General features: G+C 34.4%; 1 non-coding gene and 1 pseudogene across 1 annotated transcript; one reads left to right on the top strand and one right to left on the bottom strand.

The window, feature by feature from the left end:
- Positions 1 to 2,459: 2,459 nt before the first annotated feature.
- LOC149563019 (uncharacterized) overlaps positions 2,460 to 20,695 on the bottom strand; it is a 91,512-nt pseudogene continuing 73,276 nt past the window's right edge.
- On the top strand, positions 6,047 to 6,120 carry TRNAR-UCG (transfer RNA arginine (anticodon UCG)). Its single transcript has one exon. It is a non-coding gene; the product is annotated as a tRNA-Arg (tRNA).

Below are 20,695 nucleotides of genomic sequence, written 5' to 3'. Positions count from 1 at the left end.
GTTGTTATATGTGTTGCGAGAAAAGGAGAAGTTTATACTTATGTGTATAGATGCACTTCCTGTATGCGATCCAAAGCTCGAATGTTATCAAGTGTGTCCAATGATGGGGAGAGACCTTCGTGCAAGAAGAAGATCTGCAATGAAACAAAAGAAAAGAAAAATTTCTTATAGTAAGAACAAGTTTGTTGTGCTGCACAGGGTACCAACAAAATAGTGTATAATATCTTTTTCATTACCTGGCTTTCAATTCAACATGAGAGCCTTTAATAGAAAAGTCAAGTTGATAACATATTTAACAAGAGTTGCAGGGCAACATAGTTCCTGCATAAGTCCAAGAAAATGTGTGAGGATTGACATAGATTTGCGTAAGTCCAAGAAGATGTGTGAGCATTGACATAGATTTTGTGAACATTTTCTATGTAATGAAGATTTTACTGCAAATGGAATGAACCTAGGGGCCGATTGGTAAACTGATTATTTGTATCAAATGGTGTAAAATTGAAACTAAAACCATTTCAACTGGCCACGCCACTCATGGATTGTTCCTCCATATGATACTTTCATCATATATCACAAATATGAAATAGAATATGTAGCACACTGAAATAAAGCATTAAAAGATAGTGTCTAAATGTAATTAAATATATGGAACTGGTTATAAGAATTTGTACAAATCAATTAGAATGGGTTGAAATCAGTGCATCTTACTTCAACATTTCATGTAACACAGCCAAATCCAAAAGAAATCTTGCAGACAAACTACCTGAGATTTATAACCTTTATCTTCCAATATCCAATGGCTCCTTATAGGCGTTAATACAAAGAAGCCAACTGTCAAAAATTAAGGCAGTGATAAACATTTTGAAAAATAAAATTGTATTACGTATAAATAAAAAATAGTGAAGAATGGTGTAGACTTGTAGCCAGAAGATAACACAGTGAAAATTGATGAGCTCTTTGTTATCACCCACCTCAAAGAAACGTGCATATCAACTCCAAGTGTCAAATGTCAGCTGTAAGTGCAACAATGCAAGTTTTCATCTGTATAACTTGTTTTTCTGCTACAATCAATGTTGATACATCCTGCTTTAACATAAATAGATTAGTCACCAAACAAATTATCAAGAGACCCTATGGTCATCATCATGATTATTTGCTAAGCCAATTTCAACATCAAAGCCTCTAATATGAATATAGAGGATCATAACTAGATCCCATATGATTTTCATAGAGTGAGATCTGAAACATTATGATTCAAAAAACATATACAATCTCTTCTAGAAACAACATCAAGTAAAATCTTGGATAGCAGAAAAATTGTTATGTATAACAGAAAGTTGTTTTTAAATAAACTTAAGCAATTTTTAATTTACCAAAGTTTTTGCTAAGCCCACATTTGCCAACTGTGTAAGGAACCCTAAAACCATGTTTTGTTAAATTTTTCATCTTTATTTTACGTGTGTTGAAAATATGATTTTTTCTTGATTGATTCATGATAGTTTGATAAATTTTGAATCTTTTGGTTTGCCTTTTTTTTACTAAGAAGATTTTTACTACTATGGTAGATAGTAGGAAACCACTGCAAACTTTCGTTTACATAAAATATAATGCCATGATCAATAATGTTACAGGCTCTTTTAAAAAGAGAGAATTACAATTAACTCTTGAAATGAGCTGGCCTATTACAATTAACTTTATCAATGTACTGGACTATTAAAATTTTGATTGGAATTACACGATATAAAAATGCACTTGCAGTCTAGTTTATTGCAAATTGACCACTGTTTCCAAAAGAATATGTTGCATTTTATTCCATTACACAGAATATGATACTGCGAGCTTGCATTCCCTTCCAAAAACTGCATTGTATTATGGTTATGGCACACAACTCAGGAATTTGACTTCAATTCTTTTGGCATCTTTGCTACTCTTGTAGAAAAAAATGATATTGCAAATATATAACCATGCAGCTCAAGACAAAATTGTAAACCTGCTATATTATAAAACCTGTTGCAACCATACAAACTCAACAAGAGAATCATCCGTAGGACAATGAAGGGCTATTGTGCCTCCTACTAACATTCCTCAGGGTGAACTAAAGCAATAACCAACTCAGATCACCTTGAAAAAAGAAGCGACTAGGTTACCCCCAAATTTTCTCAACAATTGGGTTGCTGCCATCAAGCAAACCCATAGTTAAAGAAAGTGGTCAGACCAACCATCGATTGAAAAGCATACAACAACACCATCAGCGACTACCCAAAAATTAGATCCTATATGGACAAACAGACATCATCCATCTATTTGCAAAAAGATGCTATAGATGAGACAGTGTAAGTCAGATATAAAGAGGAAATGTTCCACTTGGAGCCAAATTGAGGGCCAAGTAATATTTACACATCAGAAAACTAGATACAAAACATATATAAACAAGTGCCATGTTGAAATATCTATATTTCTCAACCCATGTAGTGAACATTACTCATTGCTCCTTTTAGGCTTTTTGTCAACCAAATGGCTATTTCTCTTGGGGAGACTTTACCACGTCCAAAAGGCCTCAAAACTATGCCAAGTTCTTCTAGTTTCTACTATTGGAGTAATTGTGCACTAAGCTCTAGCAAGCCTTCAAGAGCTTCTGCTCTTTGTTGATATGATTTAAGATCTATTCCTCCTTTTACTCATTTTTGAGAATAATCAAAATCTCTGCTAGAGGTTGTGGTTGTCTTAAGGTGCTAATCTGCAATATGATGGCCAATAACAATTGTCCCCATGGGAACTAATAGGACATCTAGATCATTATTGTCTGCATCTAAAAATGAATTCACATCTGTTCTTCCTTGCAGCAAGCTGCTCATAGTTCCTCTCTCTGACTCAGCTTGATCTGTACCAACTCAAAAAGCACTATGTCTAATTACATGAATAACATCATTGAAGGCTGGTTTCACGTGAACAAAAGCAGGAGCTTTTGCATTGATCTAGATCGTGCACTTCTCTTGTGTTCTATCATAGTTTGCATCATCCCTATCTGAACCTGAGCTTGATGAGATGGACCTTTCTAAACACAATCCATATGGGCTACTCTCTGCTCTTAAATGACAACTTTCTTCTCTAGGAATGTCTAAGTGAGTACCCTTAACATGTTGTTTTGCAGTGGGCAGCAAATTTTTAGAAGGGGCTATGGAGAACTTCGCAATTCGATCAAGTCTAGGTGCATTAATTGATACATCAGGAGACTGCATAGCTTGAAGCCCTAAATATTTTTTCTGTCAAAATACCACAAAGTGGCAGCTTTAGAAACATAAGGTGACTCAGTAGTTGCATCTTCTGGAGTAAGGTTTGATCTCTCAGTGAGTGCTTCAATTCTTCCAAATGAAGATGCTGATGAGCATGAAGTTAAAGAAGATTTTCGTGGCCTAGGTGTTACAGATTCATTGTTAACAACTTTTACTTTAGGTGTTCCATTATGAGGACTATTAGTAATGAATATAGGCCGTGAAACTGATGGCTTTGTTGGTAGGGGCAAGGAGGCCCTACGACTAGAAATACCTGGAGTTGAACCTGGTACACAAGATGGACGTTGAGATTGTTTTGTGTGTGAATATTTACCATCCAATTTTGGTGTCAAGACAACTCGTGGTGAAGGTTCTCCATAGGGTAGCTATCAAATTTATGACTCAAGTTAACATTATAGTTAAGATAACAAAAGAAAATTGTAGAAATAATAAGAATTTGGAACTTACAGATTGCCTGCCTTGAGTAAGATGTGTCTTCTTTACAGAATCTATTTTTACTCTAGGAGTGGGAAAAAATCGATCAGGGGTCCGAGGGCTTCCCACTCCAATAATCTCTTTTGCAAGTTGCTTTGTTGCATTTGCAGGAGAGCTTTTCTTATGAACCATGGGGTGGTTTACTTCTTTATTTCTATCTACAAGACTTTCTAGATTTTCTGCAAGAAAGCTATGGCCACAATGGCTATCCAATGGAACATCCTCTGAACACAAATTTGATTCCTCTGGTTCCTGCACAACTAAATATTTATTTTAAAAAACCTACTTGGAAGATTTTGGCAATTCCTTTCCTGTGTATGACCATGTACCTTCACTTCCAATGTTATGCAATAGGCTATCCTATAATGCACTATCTCTAGCATTCACATAATCACGAGGGGGCCTTACTGGACAAGTTAGATCACTATTATTGGAACCTTCTCTATCACAACTGCTGTTGCTTTCATCTATATTTTCTTGTTCAAGATGGTATCCACCCCTCAAGACCCTATCTGGGGTCGGACAGTGAACAAGGCCAAAATGTGTCCTACCTTTAGCAATGTAAGGCTGAAAATGAGGATGCCTCAAGTTAGATACTATAGACCTTCACAATGAGGGCCATACTTTCATAACTATGCTAGATATATAATACCACTGCATTTTTGTGTAAGATACATGCAACCAAATGTACTTTTTATTACTGGCCATTTTGTGGACTTAGGGCTTTTCATTTCTAATGAAAATAATGTTCTATTATTACTTTTATACTTGAATTAATGAATATTGAGCAAGGATTTTTGAATTTTATTCATTATATGAATGTTTAAACTTGAATCTTGATCTCATGTAATGGGATACTTGTAACAATTTTCCAACTTGTATCCCAAATTTTTAATATATAGTCATAAATCTGTTGCTACCATCCTACCATAATGGGCTTCGGGAGTGAGATCTTACCACCCAAGGCTATGCAAAGTAAAATAAGCTTTGATGCATTGGACTATGAGGAACACATTTTTTTCATGGATTTCACATGTCTTTTTGTTGACAAATCCAAGCACATTGCCATGGAAGTACAAGAGGCATTAGCATGGAGCTCTCGGCATGCAATGGAAACACTTAAAAACAAGTGTCTTGTTCAAGAAATGAAAGGTAATTCATGAGAAACATTAACAGTTATAATGAGAATGCATGACCATCTTTGGGACATGGGAAGATAAATTGCAAATAGCTTGAGCCTAGTGAACCAGAATACAATTACCAAAATGAATTTATCTCATAAAGGTTGATATTTTGTAATTTTCTTTGGTCAAATGTAGATTGCCATATTGTTGTCAAGACCATAATGTCTTATGACGTTTAAACTAGAACTTGATGTTACTGAATGTTAATGTCTTGTGATGTTACTGGAGAAGGATGTGCAAAAAGACATGTAGAAGAATGTGTAGAGCTCATTGGCAAGAGCCTCTCGCCAAACAAAACAAAAGCTCACCAGCCCCAATTGCTAATGTGAGGAAAACAAATGATTCATTAAGAACTGGTTTTATGGCCTCTTTCTTCTTTGTGTGTACCAAGGTTGAAGTATCTGAAATGAAGAGTGTGAATGCAAAATATGTTGATAATTCCTCACAGTGCAAACACATTTTCCCACCACGACGTCCACTAGGGGGTGATCATGACAAGTTAAAACATAAGGGAGCAACATCTTCTATCACTATAAGATAAGCATCCAATTATGGTGCAACCACATGGATTGTTGAAATAAAAGCAGTGGAAGAACTGTAATTTGTTGGCATTTAGATTGCTCTCCTGTTCATGGGAATTAAAATTTGTTTGCCTGTAAGTTGCTTTCTAATTCAGGTGTATTCCTACTACCATAGATATTTTGTGCCTATAAATTGAGAAATATACTGATTTGGGGCTAGTTTGTTTAATCAAAAAGTGTTTAAGATGGAGGAATTTAATGATCTCTAAGGTTGTCCAAGATTCTCAAATTACCAACAAAGTAAAATTCCCATTATCTAAGTAACCAAAAATGTGTCCTCCATCTTAAAGAGAATTATTGGTCACCAACCTCTAATCTCTATATTTTCAGCCTTAGGAATGAGTTTGATGTTTCATTTTTCATAATTATTTGAAGAGAAGTAGTTATATAAGCTTCATTATATACCTAAAAAATGTTGAGAGAAATTGTGTCCCATAGAATTATAATAGGCATTGAAATGATAGTCAACATAAAATGTAACAAAAACTTAATTTGGCCACAACAATCATCACAGGGCCACATAGTGCAGTGGATTACCGCATTTGACTTCGGATCAAAAGGTCATGGGTTTGACTCCCACTGTGGTCAAGTTTGTCAAAATGAATTTTATCATTTCATTTTTGACATGTTTCTCAAAGTTCGCTACAAAATGTGAGCACTGCTCTGCTTTCTGTGAATTTAAAGCTCTTCTTGTAGCATGGTCTTAGGTGACACTATCAATATGGCTCTTTCCTTATCTTTTGCAACTAGTTTTCTGAATGACTAGAGGATTATTTTAAAATGTTTATGTTACCATATATGTGAAGGTAGTGATAGTGAAATGCATATTGATGTTTGTTCATCTGTACATATTCATAGATATATGCCATATCTTAATAGAACAATTATTTACCCTAAATGTCTACTAAAAGGCCTCTTGTTTGCCTCTTTTGCTCTGCAGTTGTTAAAAGACTTGAAGGAGCTCAAACATTTGGAAACTAAAATGAATGGGCATGCTTTTGATCCTAAAAAACATGGAGAATAAAGGAGTAATGGGTTTATTTGTCTTACACCTTGTCGATGCGTGTCTTTGCCCGACCCTCTGAATGCCTCGAGTTTGCCTCAATGCCCCTCTCAATGCTACTGAAGTGATCTCCCACGCATGCACCTTTCCTTTTAGAAGAACCCTGTGTCACGCAATTTCATTCAAATGAGGGTTTTTGGCTTTTTTTTCTCTCTTATATCCCACTGGCGTCACAATTGCGACACCTGCCGTCACAATTGCGATGGCATCGGGCTAAAATTGAAAAAAAAAGCCAAAACCACATTACCTTTTCTTTCCATCACAAATTAATGTCCCAAATTGACCCCTAATGTATTAGTGAGATCCGATAATTCTTTCTCTTCTATATCTTTCTTTCTTGCTTCCATTGAGGGGGTTCCAGTTTTTTATGACTGAGAGACCATTCCTGGTTCCAATCTTGAGTTCTCTCAGATCTGTGATACCATTTTTCTCAGTGATTCTTCCTATTATGAATAGCATACTGTATTCCTTTTGAAGCATTTTGTATTACACAGTCATTCTATGCGTATCTTTTGAGTTTTTGTATGCAGATGTTGTATTCTTTTCAATGAAATTAATACAAAGAGCCTCATCCTTTAGTTTCATTATGATTCTCATCTCCTGCTGTTGTTATTTGCAATGTTCTATGTTTAAGAACTAAGAGCTTGAACCCAGTTACATCCCTTTAAGGTTGTATATCAAAATAAATTTGCTGTTGGAACAAAGCTCCAAGTAAATGCTTGTTTATACTGATAGGATTGCAGGTTACACTAGAAGGATATCACCATAAGTACGAGAGTTTTAATGAATATTGATGTCTGTTTGCAAGTCAAGAAGATAGATCATATACCTGAATATATGAGTATATCTTAGGTATCCATCTGTATGTGAAGATTTAGTTAGTGCCCAATGGATAAGGGACTGGTCTGCCTGAAGGATTTTCTTTATCATCTATTGTTATGTTCAAGTACTATCCACTTGCATGGATTCAATATCAAGAACTATATGTGGAGGTCAGTCAATAATTTAAATTTCCTTAGCCTCTTCTTCAACATCAGTAGGTGTATTAGCCTCAAAATACACTCGGCTTGCTTTCTCTAACTACACACCCTCCTTAGTGGCTTTTGGCATCTAGAAGTCATATAAATGACTATGGATTCCTCAATTTCCTTTTTTACCTCTTCATAATTTCCTCCCATGAGAAGAATTTCTCTTCTCTTGTTCTCAACAAAGGTTCAATACCTTTCAAAATTATTTTTTTATCCTCATCAGTGTTAACATCACACAATTTCTTAATCATATTTTCTCTCAATTTTGTATCTTCCTCTACTACTCTTCTCTTCCCATTTAGTAATCTATTGTAAAATTATTTAGGAATTTGATTTTGAATATTATAAAATCTTTTATTTCTCAAAATAATGTTCCTCACTATAACATTTTCTATCTGCCTCATATGCATTTTACTATACAAACTATAATATTTATTTAACTGAACAAAATTGTCATTCTCAATAATGTGCATATTCAAATTCTCAACCTTAGGTTTCTAGGATTTATTTCGAGATGGTGTTCTTCCTTCAATAACTATCAGTTCCATGAATTTCTCCTTAGTTTCTTCCTCAGATTCATTAAACTCATCGATATGCGATGTTTTCCTTCTCTTACTCAGACCATAGTTGGTTCTCTTGGTCCTCTTTCTTGGGGATGGTGTTGGTTCTTGCTTTAGCTTCACCAATATTTTATATTTCCTTTGTGTAAATGCTATAACTACCACATCTTCATCAATATTCTTCTTCTATCCAAACTTCTCCTTGGTAGGTTGCATTGGTGCAATTGTGGCATATGATGTAGTACATATCTGTGAAGTAGATCCAGTTACTGCCACTCTCTCTAAAGGTGTTGATATGACAATATGAGTAGTTTCTAATACTTCTATTTGACTATTGACCCTCATTTCCAAGGCTATACCCTTGATCTCATAAAATCCCTGCCTTATCATTCCTAATTCCTTAAGAATGGACTCTATCCTTTTCTCAACGTTCTTCTTAATTTCCTTGTTGTGAAGTGCAGAGTAAACTTCCTTCATCTTTTATTCATAAGTTCCCCATCTAGGGCATTCTGTATCCTTTTCTGATTGAAGTATAATCTTGGCATAACCTTTAATGAGTTATTCACTCATTTCATAACTCATAGGTTCTATGAACTTAACTCTTGGTTCCAATGCCTCCATACAAGTTGTGTCAGTCTCTACCATAAAACACATTTCATCCTTGTAATTCTCTATCATAGAGGGATGGATTCTATACCTCTTCTTTATTTTTAATTGAAATTCCTTCATCATTCTGTCAATGTCCTTATCCCTGACATCTTGACATTTTCCTTGTAATACCGAGTGATGAACTTCTTGGTGCACTCATCACTACTCCAACTAGTCACACTAGGAAATTTCTTGGTTGCATGGAAAAAAATGGGTCAGTAAAGACTCAAATCTAAAAACTATATTCTAAGATTTCTTTAACTTTGCAATGTTGTCCAACAATTGCACTCTAACAATCTTGCACATGTTCACTTTTTGTTTTCAACAATCATCACATATGCTGCATGTAAAAATCTTGCTAGCACATAATTTACCCTTGAACTGCTATTAAGCTTGTGCCATCTTGCTCAACACTCTAACTCTAATATCTTTAATTAAATCAACCTTCATATTTATTCCATCAAATTTGGTCTTTAGATTTGTTTCAATAATCGTCTTGACATTTATGTCATTTATAGGATTACAACCTTCATTGCTAAGTCCACTAAGCTTATGAATTAGGTCATTGTCAATCAAAAGAGGTATATCACCTACCCAAACCATCTCTTAATTTAATCTTCTGAAGATAATCCTACTCCATTCATAATTATTGAATTCCATATAAAACATATACTTGATCAGATTTAACTCATTCAAGTATGTGTACTCAGGTTTCAAGGTTAGGTTTCCATTACACATAATACCTAAACCCTTATAAATGTCTTTATCTCTAATACTCTCAAATTTATAGTGAATGTAGACTCTAACATCTTCTATGTGAAGTACATTAGGTGGGATTTGCGAGATTGCTCCCAAAGGATCATCAATTAAAGAAACAAATAGGTGCTCCTTGAACTTATACCTTGGCCTCTCATTAACATCACATACAGACTAACTTGCCATTATGTTAGCTGACTATTTTGAAAATTTTGACTAAAAGCTTTGTAAAATACCTTGATTATCGTGTAGTAGGGATTATCCCACTTTGCACTTCATACACTTTAGTTTGCTTCTTAATTTTCTATCAAATCACTCACAAATGCTTCAAATTTTTTTCTTGAATAAATGGTATTGGAAATCAAGTTCACTATCCTTAAATCATTTCAAATTTAACTTTGCATTAAATGCAATCTACTTTATCTTCACAATATGTTTCTAATTACTAGTAAGCTTTATTTCTTCCCTACAACTTACTACAATCATACAAATTCTTGCACACTTAGTCATAGCATCCTCACTATGTCTTCTACCTTCTTTTGACCGCACAACTTCTAATTCACTTTCTAACATTAGTTCTGATCAACTGACACTTTGCTTCTAATGGAAATTCTTAATTTAAATAGGATGAGTCACAAATAATTACTAACTTCTATCCTCCATCAGATGCATCAAAATACTACTCTTCTAAAATTATATAAGAACTTTTTGGATTATTATATTTCACAAATGCTTCCTTTTATTCATCAACATGCTCTTTTAGTACTTCCTTCTAACTGTTATCACTTCCATTATCATTTCTTCTATCATTTTTGTTATTGTTCCTTTTGTGATTAGGATTCTTGTTAAAATTACTTCTACCCATTTTGCAAAATATATAATTGACATATAAGTGTATCCTTCTCTGATTGGTTCCATTCTAACTATCAGGTGCTCTATAATTCCTTGCAATATGTCTAGGGTTGTTACATTTGTAACATACAATCTAGTTCCTATCTTTGTTAGGTCTTTCACCATCATTGGACAAGTCAACTTAGGTTTCCTTAGGTTTTTCATGTTTCTTAGATAAGTCAACTTGCTCAATTTCTTTAGATAATTCTATGGATATGCTTGATTCTATCTTACTCTGATTAGTTTCTTTAGGCTTAAGGATCTTAATGACTGGATCTGGTTCTTTCCTAACTTTAGTTTTCTTGTCTAACTTTTCTCCAATAAGATATCAAGGCCTGTCTTATCATAAGAAGATCTTTGGTAAAATAGTTGTTCATCAATTTTCTCACTCTAGACTAAAGCTTCTCTAACTACTATTTAACTTTTGTTATTTTTCGTTTCACAATGGTAATTTTTTGATTCTACATACTCTATCTTAATAGAATCTAGTTCATATGTTACTTAAGATAACTGGGATCTTAGGTCTGCATTCTCAAATTTTAGATCTGGTTCAATCTTACATTCATCCTTCTTCAAACTCAACTTAAGTTAAACAATTTTCAATTCATGCTTCAAGATCTCATTTTATTTCTTGAGAGTTCCTACTTCATCATTGTCACTAATATTCTCTTTTGATTCCTTCCTAGATCTTAGATCATCAATCTTATCTTTTAGTATACCAATGTAAAATTTTGCATCTTCATACCTATCTTTCTGGTTATCTTTTTCTTTAGTAAGAAGATCAATTTTCTCAAGAGATTCTTCAATATTTCTCTTTAATTATTCGATATCCATAGGGATATTACTCAAGCTGTCAAGCCTCTTTAGAGTAATTGTGCTCTGATACCAATTATTAGAAATAGATAATATTGAGAGCGGGGAGGGGTGAATCAATATTCTGAAAACTTTTACGCCCACAATCAAATATTGTAAATTTCTTTATAACTTGCATATGAAACTAAACCATTAATGGGAAATAGTAAATACAACCATATACATAGAGAACTCATAACACCATTATTTGTTAACTAGGGAAACCTTGGCCAAGGAAAAATCCTAGTGGGGATGATACTGATAAGATGATCCACTAAATAAAAGAATCGTGTTAAGGATATTGACCCTGTTAGGAATCTATCAAATACATATAGTGTCTTGAGTCCTTGTTGGAGGACTAGGCCTTGTTAAAAGCCTCAACCTTGTTAGGAGTTGGTAGAACAATTACAATGTATGCAAGAAGAGCCTATTTCTATACATGCAATATACAAATAAGTTTCTTCACAAGTATAAATATACATACAATACTATCTCACTATTGCACTTTGTGAATCTTATGATTATAAACCAGATCTTGTATCATACAAAGCTTGCATATCATATAAAATTCCTTCACAATAGTTCACATCACATATACTATTGTGATTAGTTGCATAAGATATGATATTTCCTTATACCTTGTAGACTATCAAAACTCTTGATCAATTGGCCTTAAAGCTTTCACACACTAGGATAATTATAAAAATGACTTGGGGTTAACATCTAGGATGTCAGCCCATCATGGCTAAGTAATTATCTTGTTACCTTTGAAATAATTCCTTAAGTCATACAATCAATTTTACTATTGTGCTCTATTTTATTCTGTTAATTACTTGTACTTGTAATTCCTTTGTAACTATAGGCAAACTATCCATATAGATTTGTGCACTAACATACATCATCATGACTCTTTCATTCATCAATCCTTAACTACGCATGAGCTTAACTCCAACTAGTCATTCGTACATACCGAATCTCTCTCTATGCTGATTCAAATTGTCCGATACTTAAATAATTTTTTATCTCTGATTTCACAATGAAATATAAAAATATGTATGTTTCCCTAAATGAAAACACTTCCTCATCTATCTAGCCATATTGCCAATACTCCCAACTTTTAAGATATTGAAAGTGGCTTGATATCGTAAGAAGCTTCTATATCTATGAGACAATTGTGAAGATTCCATCCAAAATCCTGAGACTTAGAAAGAAAGGAGGCATTTTGGCCTTGTCCTTATACATGGTGGGCATAACCTCAGAGGTGTTAATCCATGGAAATGCCATTTTTTGAAGGCTTATACCAGGTGTTGTCTTTCTATGATAAAATTTTTTCAACAATGTTTCTCTTTGACCAGGACACCTTTGTAGTATATCATACATAATGATATTGGCCTTGGTCTTCTTTAATTCTTCAATGGAACTGTACTTTTTAGTTGACTAGATAGGATTCTTTAGTATTGTAGGTATATTTTTTTGGTTCTAAGTTTGTTGTCCAACATAGGGTGCTCTTATAGGTGCCAGATTATTATTTGATCTTGGGTCTGGAGGTGTTGGCTACTATCCAGGGGGAATTCCATCAATCATAGGCTCCCTTTGATTATGTAAGTTGTAAGTATTTTGGTTATCATTCCAAAAAGTGAACATCTCTACTAGTATAGGTTTTGATTCTTAATTGAATGGAAAGAAAAATTCTTCATTGACTTAGTCTCCCAGTTTTGTGTTGTGGAGAATCAAAAGATTCTAAAAACATGGCATTGAACTAAATAGGGGACTCATTATCAGTGCATTGTGAGTTTTGGTTCACTTCTTGATTTCCATTGAAAAATAAACCACCATCATTAGGTACATTTTGATTGGTGTCTAGTTGATTGATGTCCACAAAGTGAGAATTATTATAGTTGTTTGTGAAGATACTTCCATTTTTTTGTCAGGTATTCCATTATCAATTCTATCTTTAGAAATTGTTGTTCTGATCTAATGGGTTGATATTGTTCCCTGCATTATTATTTCCACTGAAATTCTTGTTGTAATTTTGACCATAATTATTGTTGTAAGGGGATGCATTTGTTCTTTGGAAATTGCTATTCTACTCTTGTGGTAACCTTAGACAAGTTAGCTTATTGGTTATTTGAGAGATAGTCTTTATCAATTGATGTAGTTCAGTTGTGACATTCTCTATCTTAATGAATGGTGTTTCCTTTTTCTCAAAGAAGGAAAATTTTCAAGGCTCATATCCTAGGTAGGTTATTATTGGAGTTGTCACAATTAGTTCCTATTATAGTGGGACTAAAGTTAATGGAATGAATTGACTAGGCATCACTAGTGCTCTAGGATATTATGTTGGTACTATTGTACTGGCATGAGTTGGAATCATCATCCCTCCTTCATTAGGGCTAGCCTATTTAGTAAAGGTGATTTCTTCTTTGAATACCTTTTCTAATGTGTTGATATCTATAGTAGGCAATCTCCTTAGGAAGATAACAGCGAGATGGTCCAAAGAGTATAGATAAATCTGAATTGCATCCCCAACTAGTATGGTGTAAGGGGTTTCCAACTTGTGATATGCAATGTGAAAGAAATGATTAAAATGTGAGATGGCCTTTGCAAGATCCCTCTTAATAGATATGAACTAGTGGTGTATCACAACCATATTAATAAATGTTATTTAATTGGTCCAAGAATAACTTTTCAAAGGCTTCCCAATTCTGGATAGATCTTGGGGGAACATTCAAGTACCAATTAAATATAATGTCTTCTAATGTATATGAGAAAAGAAAAATGACCATATTCTCTTGTTGAATTTTTTTACAATTGCATATTTCTTTGAAAACCTTCTTGTGATCCTTAATTGTCTGTGGTTTTTCATAGATGATTCTCAAGGTTTTTGGGAAGCTTATTTAGTGGACCTTACAAGTTGATTGGTGAATCTACTATGTTTGTAGAGAAATCCATAGTTGGACGATTAGGTGGAATGATAGGTGGAGGTAAGTTTGCAGGTGGAACTAAGGAAGATGATGAAATTTGAAATGGGAGTGGTAGAATTCTTGGTATCCCCTTATCACTACGAGGATTATAAAAGTGATTCAGTTCTAGGAAATCGTGACCATTAGGTGAAGACCTTAAATCTCGTTGAAATGGAAATGGTGGATCAAGATCTTCTAGTTTGTATTTATTATGGAAAAGTGCACCTCTAAAAAGAACACCTTCAAAAATAACACCTTCAAAAAGTGCACCTCTAAAAGATGCACTTCCAAAATGCACCCCTTGAAAAAATGCACCTTTAAAATGTGCACCTTTTGACAGTGATAGACTCAGAACTTCCAAAAGCTGCTGAAATTTTAAACAACTTGGGTCTTTTGGCACAATGGTTTTGGGCCTTCCTTCTAGCGCCACTTTTGTTGAGCGGTCATTTTGCACGATGCTTAATGATAGAAATCCTTTCAAATCTCTCTCTTGAAAAGTTGTTCAATGACCAAATCCAAGGTTCTAGATGGCTATTTTTAACCTATTAGGAAACTCAATTGAAGATAGAAGTGTATGTTCACAAGGAGGCCTTTTCTTGTACCCACCAATCTCCACAACTTTTTCTGAAATGAACCACAAAGGATTTTTGTTTTGTGATGAATGCAATTTATGACCAATGCAACTATATGAATTCTTATTTTAACCAAGTGTTTTGAAAATAAAATAACAAATATAAAGTAATGAGAGATTAAAAAAAGTTACTGAATGGGAAATTTGTAACAAACGTAAGCCAAACATGTATGCAAATTAAATTATCAAAAGGATCTTGGTGGAAAACTAATAAAACTAGGAGTAGTAGTTCCTCAACTCTAGTGATACAATTTTCAATGGGAACTTCAATAAAAATAGAAATATGTTTCACATTTCATCAAATTGTAAGGCCACAAAAAGTGGGCTCACACGAGACAAAATACTATGTAATAACAAAGATGATCCTTTCTTCAATTTGTCACAATAGTGGAATTTGTTAACACAAGGAAAATACCAAAATTTAAAGATCACACAACTATAACTATGCAATAAAATCTTTAGCTCCATTATTGTTCATGAAATGCATTCACAAAAATAATACACTTTGACAAGATTTACTACACTCAGAATGAGAGCACCAATAACATATATTATTGCACTAAAATAATGGCCTCTAGTACATATTACATCCATGTATTTAAAAGAAATCCTCCCCTCCTTTTATGTTAGTACTGAGAGCTCTTCTAATGCACTTTATGCTAAAAAACTAATAAAATAAAACTATTTACATACAAAATGACTCTCTAAATGGTGCTAAGTAAGTTTCCACCCTTGCTTTATCAATTAATGGGTGCATGAGCCTTTACATGACATAAAAGAATAAAAGAATGAGAAGATAAGAAGATAAAAACCATGAGATGATCTGGGAGTCATTGAGAGCTCTAAAAATGGAAGCTCAACCTTTTCTAGGTGTCTTTGGGAGTTGAACTATCATTAAAATGTGTTTCCAATGTATGAAATGCTCTAAAATAACAACTAACAATTAACTATTTGTGCACTACTTCAAAATTATTGGCACAGCTCTGAAGAACACCTTGGAAAAGGACACCTTCAAAAATAAAATCTTCAAGAAGTGAACCTTAAAAAAGTGCACTTCCAAAAAAGTGCACCTTGGAGGTAGGACCCAAAAATTTGAAAAATCTTCTAAGTATCAAAACTTGATATCCAACATCTGGGTTTTCTTCCCCTTTATACCAATATGATCTATGGATGCTTGCTTTTGAATTTCTCTATTATTTTTGACACTTCCTTAGCCTCCATTAAATCTAATGAATTTTATTTATTTCAAACCACCTTTCGATAGTTACTCACTTCTATCCTCATATCTGCAAAATCCTAAGGCTTAGAATCTAGTTCTAACAATGCTTGTTTTGTTTTGAACAATTGTCTAACATAATCTTATGATGAAGCTATTTCAAATGAAGCCCTAAATTGTTGAACTATTTCTTTCACTAAGGAGAGTTTTTTTCTCGAATCGTCTTCAAAAATCTCAAGGCTAGTAGTGTTGTAGTAATTATCCACTTCCAAAAGTTTCTCTTGAGCCTTATTCTTTATCTACTAAATACATTCATGTAGCCTCTCCATGAATTTATTTCTAGAAGATATCTTCTCTATCCAATAATCTAACTTATAGAACTCCTATACTAAGTATATTTTCATTAGCATATGGTACCTTTTCCCTTTTATAAATTTGAGTGCTTGCAAATAGTTGGCATAGGTATTCACTTCATCCATCAGCCCAACATATTTGTTTATAATGGTAAGAAATTTTTTGACATTATTCTAGATGTTTTACAAAATGTTCAAATTACCTTGTATTATTTGTACCCCCCTTTCCTCAAAACTGTGATGACACCTCTGGCAAGCATCCAAAAATGAATCTATTGGTGACCATTTCTATTTTCCTTCTAATGCATCTCCAAGAGGGATTTCATAATTAGCTTGGTCTATTAGACCTACTAATTTATTAAAGTATCCCCTGAATAATTCATTTTTCTTTCACAATATTATAAGCTCTAACTCATTCCTTTTGAGGTTTGAAAACACTTTTTTGAGGTTTGTGGTAATGAAGAATTTTGCAATATCCATTGTGGGATTTCTTAGTATAACCTCCTTCATCTAATAATATTTTGGAATCAACTCTTCAATGTCTACATGGGAAGGTGGAATGATAATATCCACCAAAAGATCCCGATCTTGATTCTTCATTATGAAGGAAAGTGCTCTAGCATCACCCTTAGGTGGCTTAGGTTTCTTGATCACCTTTATGAATTCCACCATTGCCTCTTCTTTAGTCAATTCCACCTATCTATTTTTCCTAAATATGGCCTCTTTCTTAAGCCATGATAATATTGTCCCCATTGTTGACATGTATTGTGATGAATATTTCATTTCTTTTGGAGGTTCCTTTCCTTGATTACTCCTCTCTAGAGTCTTCTTGTGTCAAGTAAGAACTTTAGAGTGAGCTTCTATGCCATGTTAGGCTGGGGACCTAACATCTATATTAGGAGGAGGTTGTTCTCTTTCTTCCATAATCTATCTTTCCGTAGACACTTCATTAGCATGTAACTTCAAATATCCTCCTCCTCTAGAGTTTGACTCTTTGGTTCAATTGTTCAAGGAGGTAGGGCCATTGATCCTTGATCTCTTAGTTCTGGCATATTTTGTGCTAGTGTGGGAGGAATACCAAGAGGTCCTTTTGGTAGAGGAGGTAATTGATTCCAATCTTCTCCTAATGGCTTATTTCAAGGAGTATCTTTTATCTTCTCTCCCATCAGCTTAGTACCCATAGGCATGAAATGAAAATATGAGAGGTCAAAAACATTTGCTTCCTTTCTTTCCATCTCTTCAACCCACTTTTTTTTCTCCTTTAGAGGTCTCAACCTAGATAGGCTCCCTAGAGAAAGAAGGCAGTGTCTGACTTGGGCTTCTTCTCATGTCTTCTTCAACTACAATAGCTAAGTGAGTCCTATGCTTTGAGAGGAATCTCCATATTCAATACCATTTCTACAAGTTGTAGACTCATTCTACAATAGTCCCAAATGTAGACATCATAGTCATCTACAACATTCATCCAGTGATCTTCCAGGGCCTCTTTAGGTACAAATTTCTTTCCCAGTAGATGCTATGCCATCCCAATGTTGTCAAAATATGGGTGAGGTGCCTGCTAATCCTTGAGAGGATATTGATCCCATTTTGAATCAAGTGTAGAAATATCTTGCTTTTTCTTCATGTTGAAGGCTCCAATAGTGATAAACCATACCAAGGTCTTCTTGTGCTATTTTCTCAACTTGTCATATACAAAAGCAAGATGTTGGACTATCTCTAATAATATAAGCCTATCCAACAAATACCTTGGGATCTTCTTAGGGCACAAGAGGGTACGAGCTACCAATATATAGATGAATGCCTTGAATTGTATATAATATGCTCCTATCTATGTTATCTATGTTTTAGCCCCTACCAACATCCTCTTCATATAGTCTCCTTCAATGAAGCTAATGGTGACAAAGATGAAACCATCATTGACCACCCTATATTCGACACTTTGAAGTGGGAGCTTCTTCTTTACTAGTTTTTGATACATGAAATAAGGCCAAGAATTTGCATCTTCCATGCTTCCATTTCTATACAACCTTGGATAATCCATAGTTCTTTCTACCAACAAATATACCATATATGAGGTCATGTAGAAGTAGGGGTCATTCTTCACCAAAATCAACTACTCATCCAAGTTATCCCTCAAGATTGTAGCTGAGACAATTGACATCTTGCTTATTCTGATGGTTTCAATGAAGTGTAATATACATGCCTCCAGGTGGCTTGTTGTAGAAAGGCTCATGGTTCTACTTAGGAGAACTATCAAGTAGCCAATATCACCAATCATATATCCACATGTCATATTAACCTTTCCAACTCTTCTCCCCAAGGGTGTCTTGTCAATTAGATACTTTGATTGTACCAACTCTTTTGCCTTAGTTTTATTCTCCTTGTACCATCTGTCTACACCCTCATAATCTTCCATGGAAGGTAAAAGGCCTTTTCAATGTTGTGTGACCTTAGATCCAAAACTATCTCTCTAGTTACATTCTTGACTACCTTCTCCTCTAGTACATAGTGATGTGCTAAGGTTATCATCAATTTAGATGATTTAACTGATGTTGGTTGAGAATCTATGTTCACCAACCCACATTGGATTAGGGTCAACTTTATGGCTGACCACTCTTTAGGTTTATTGTAAATGATCAGGAAGATGTTCAAGTTAATGTGTCATAGTCTAGTTTCTCTGATCTTAGTGTGTTTATCTTGAAACCAAGATGTCTTTGATGCTCCTTGATACTAGAAAGCCATCGACTTTGGTGCTATCTTTACTTCCATGGAGGATGAAGATGATGCCATTATATCTGCACAAAAGGGATAAAATATTAGTAGTCCAATTTTGTAAAACTATGATGACCTTTAGACAAGACCTAGAATGATGAGAAACTGAGAAAAACTAGGAAGAAATTATTAAAAAACCCTAGTTTGTGGAACATGCACGTGTGCACCTAGTGCACCTATGTAGGTGTGAAAGGTGCGTATGTGCTCTATCCTATGGCCTTGTAAAAAAAATTCCTAGTTGTGCACTTTACACAAGTGTGCACATGTGCATGGTGCACAACTGCACACATGCAAATGTGTAGTCTATTTTATAAGGTGATTTTGGTTTTCTTGAGCACACATGCAAACCTATTGAGAGTGTACAAATGCACATGTGCAAACTTCAATAGTTAGTTGTTTTACCTTTTTGAAAGGTAAGACTTGGAGCTGTGGAGCTATGAAATAGTGGAGTTATGAATATTTGGAGGGTGTGAAGGTACAAAATAAGTGGAGGAGCAAAAATGAAAAGTAAGGAAGACAAGGGGTAAGGGGGTATTTATAGGCCTCAGGGTCTATTGTGCACCTTTGATTGTGTACACATGCACAATTGTGTATGTGCACATCCTTAGAGAGATGTGAGTGCACATATGAACACTTAGTGCACATGTACATGTGCATACTTTATGCTCTTAGAAGCTAGAAACAATTTTTTTGACCCTCTTAAAACTTCCTAAAACTACTTGACTAGGGATCGGGGACTGATTGAGACCTAGAGGATGGTCCTAATTGACCAAGAAACTTGACTGGATGTTCTAGGAGGATTTGATTTTAGGGGGTCCCCATTTCATGACTCAAAATGGGGCATGTGTTGTGAGACCACAAGTCTTAGTAGGAGTCATTTTATAAGAATCCTTGTTAGGAAAATTGGTTCTAGGGACTAAATATATTTGATGACTAATTTTCCTTACTAGTGGCAACCCTTATGGGACATTATCAGATATGATGTCTCTGTACTCACTTAACAGACCTAAGACTTCAATTGGGACTTCTCTACCACCTTTCTTATCCACCTTAGGAATTAAATAATAACACATATGCTAATGTTTCATACCATTTAAGAACTTTAATCCATCAATAAGACATACCCTAACACTACTTTATACCTTTCTGTTTTCCTTTATTAAGGGCTTGGGCTTGTGATAAACTCCATCTTTTGTCAGATAATATGTGTTTGCACAACCATCATGTATTGCATTTTAGCCATACTACCATGACCTTCCTATAAACAATGACATACATCCATTGGCATGATGTCATAGAGTTCCTCATCATGGTAACTCCCAATCTTAAACTTCACCAAAAATTGTTCACTCACTAAGACCTTATGATCATCCTATATCTAGGTAATCTGGTAAGGGCCTTTTGAGCTTTAACTTTGTAACCATATCCTA

Source organism: Cupressus sempervirens, chromosome 4, assembly GCF_028749045.1.
Source record: "Cupressus sempervirens isolate cs-2001-9-10 chromosome 4, ASM2874904v1, whole genome shotgun sequence".
In the NCBI taxonomy this organism is placed as follows: Eukaryota; Viridiplantae; Streptophyta; class Pinopsida; order Cupressales; family Cupressaceae; genus Cupressus; species Cupressus sempervirens.
The sequence above is the reverse complement of the archived record's forward strand: the minus strand, read 5'-3'. Positions and strand labels throughout refer to the sequence as shown.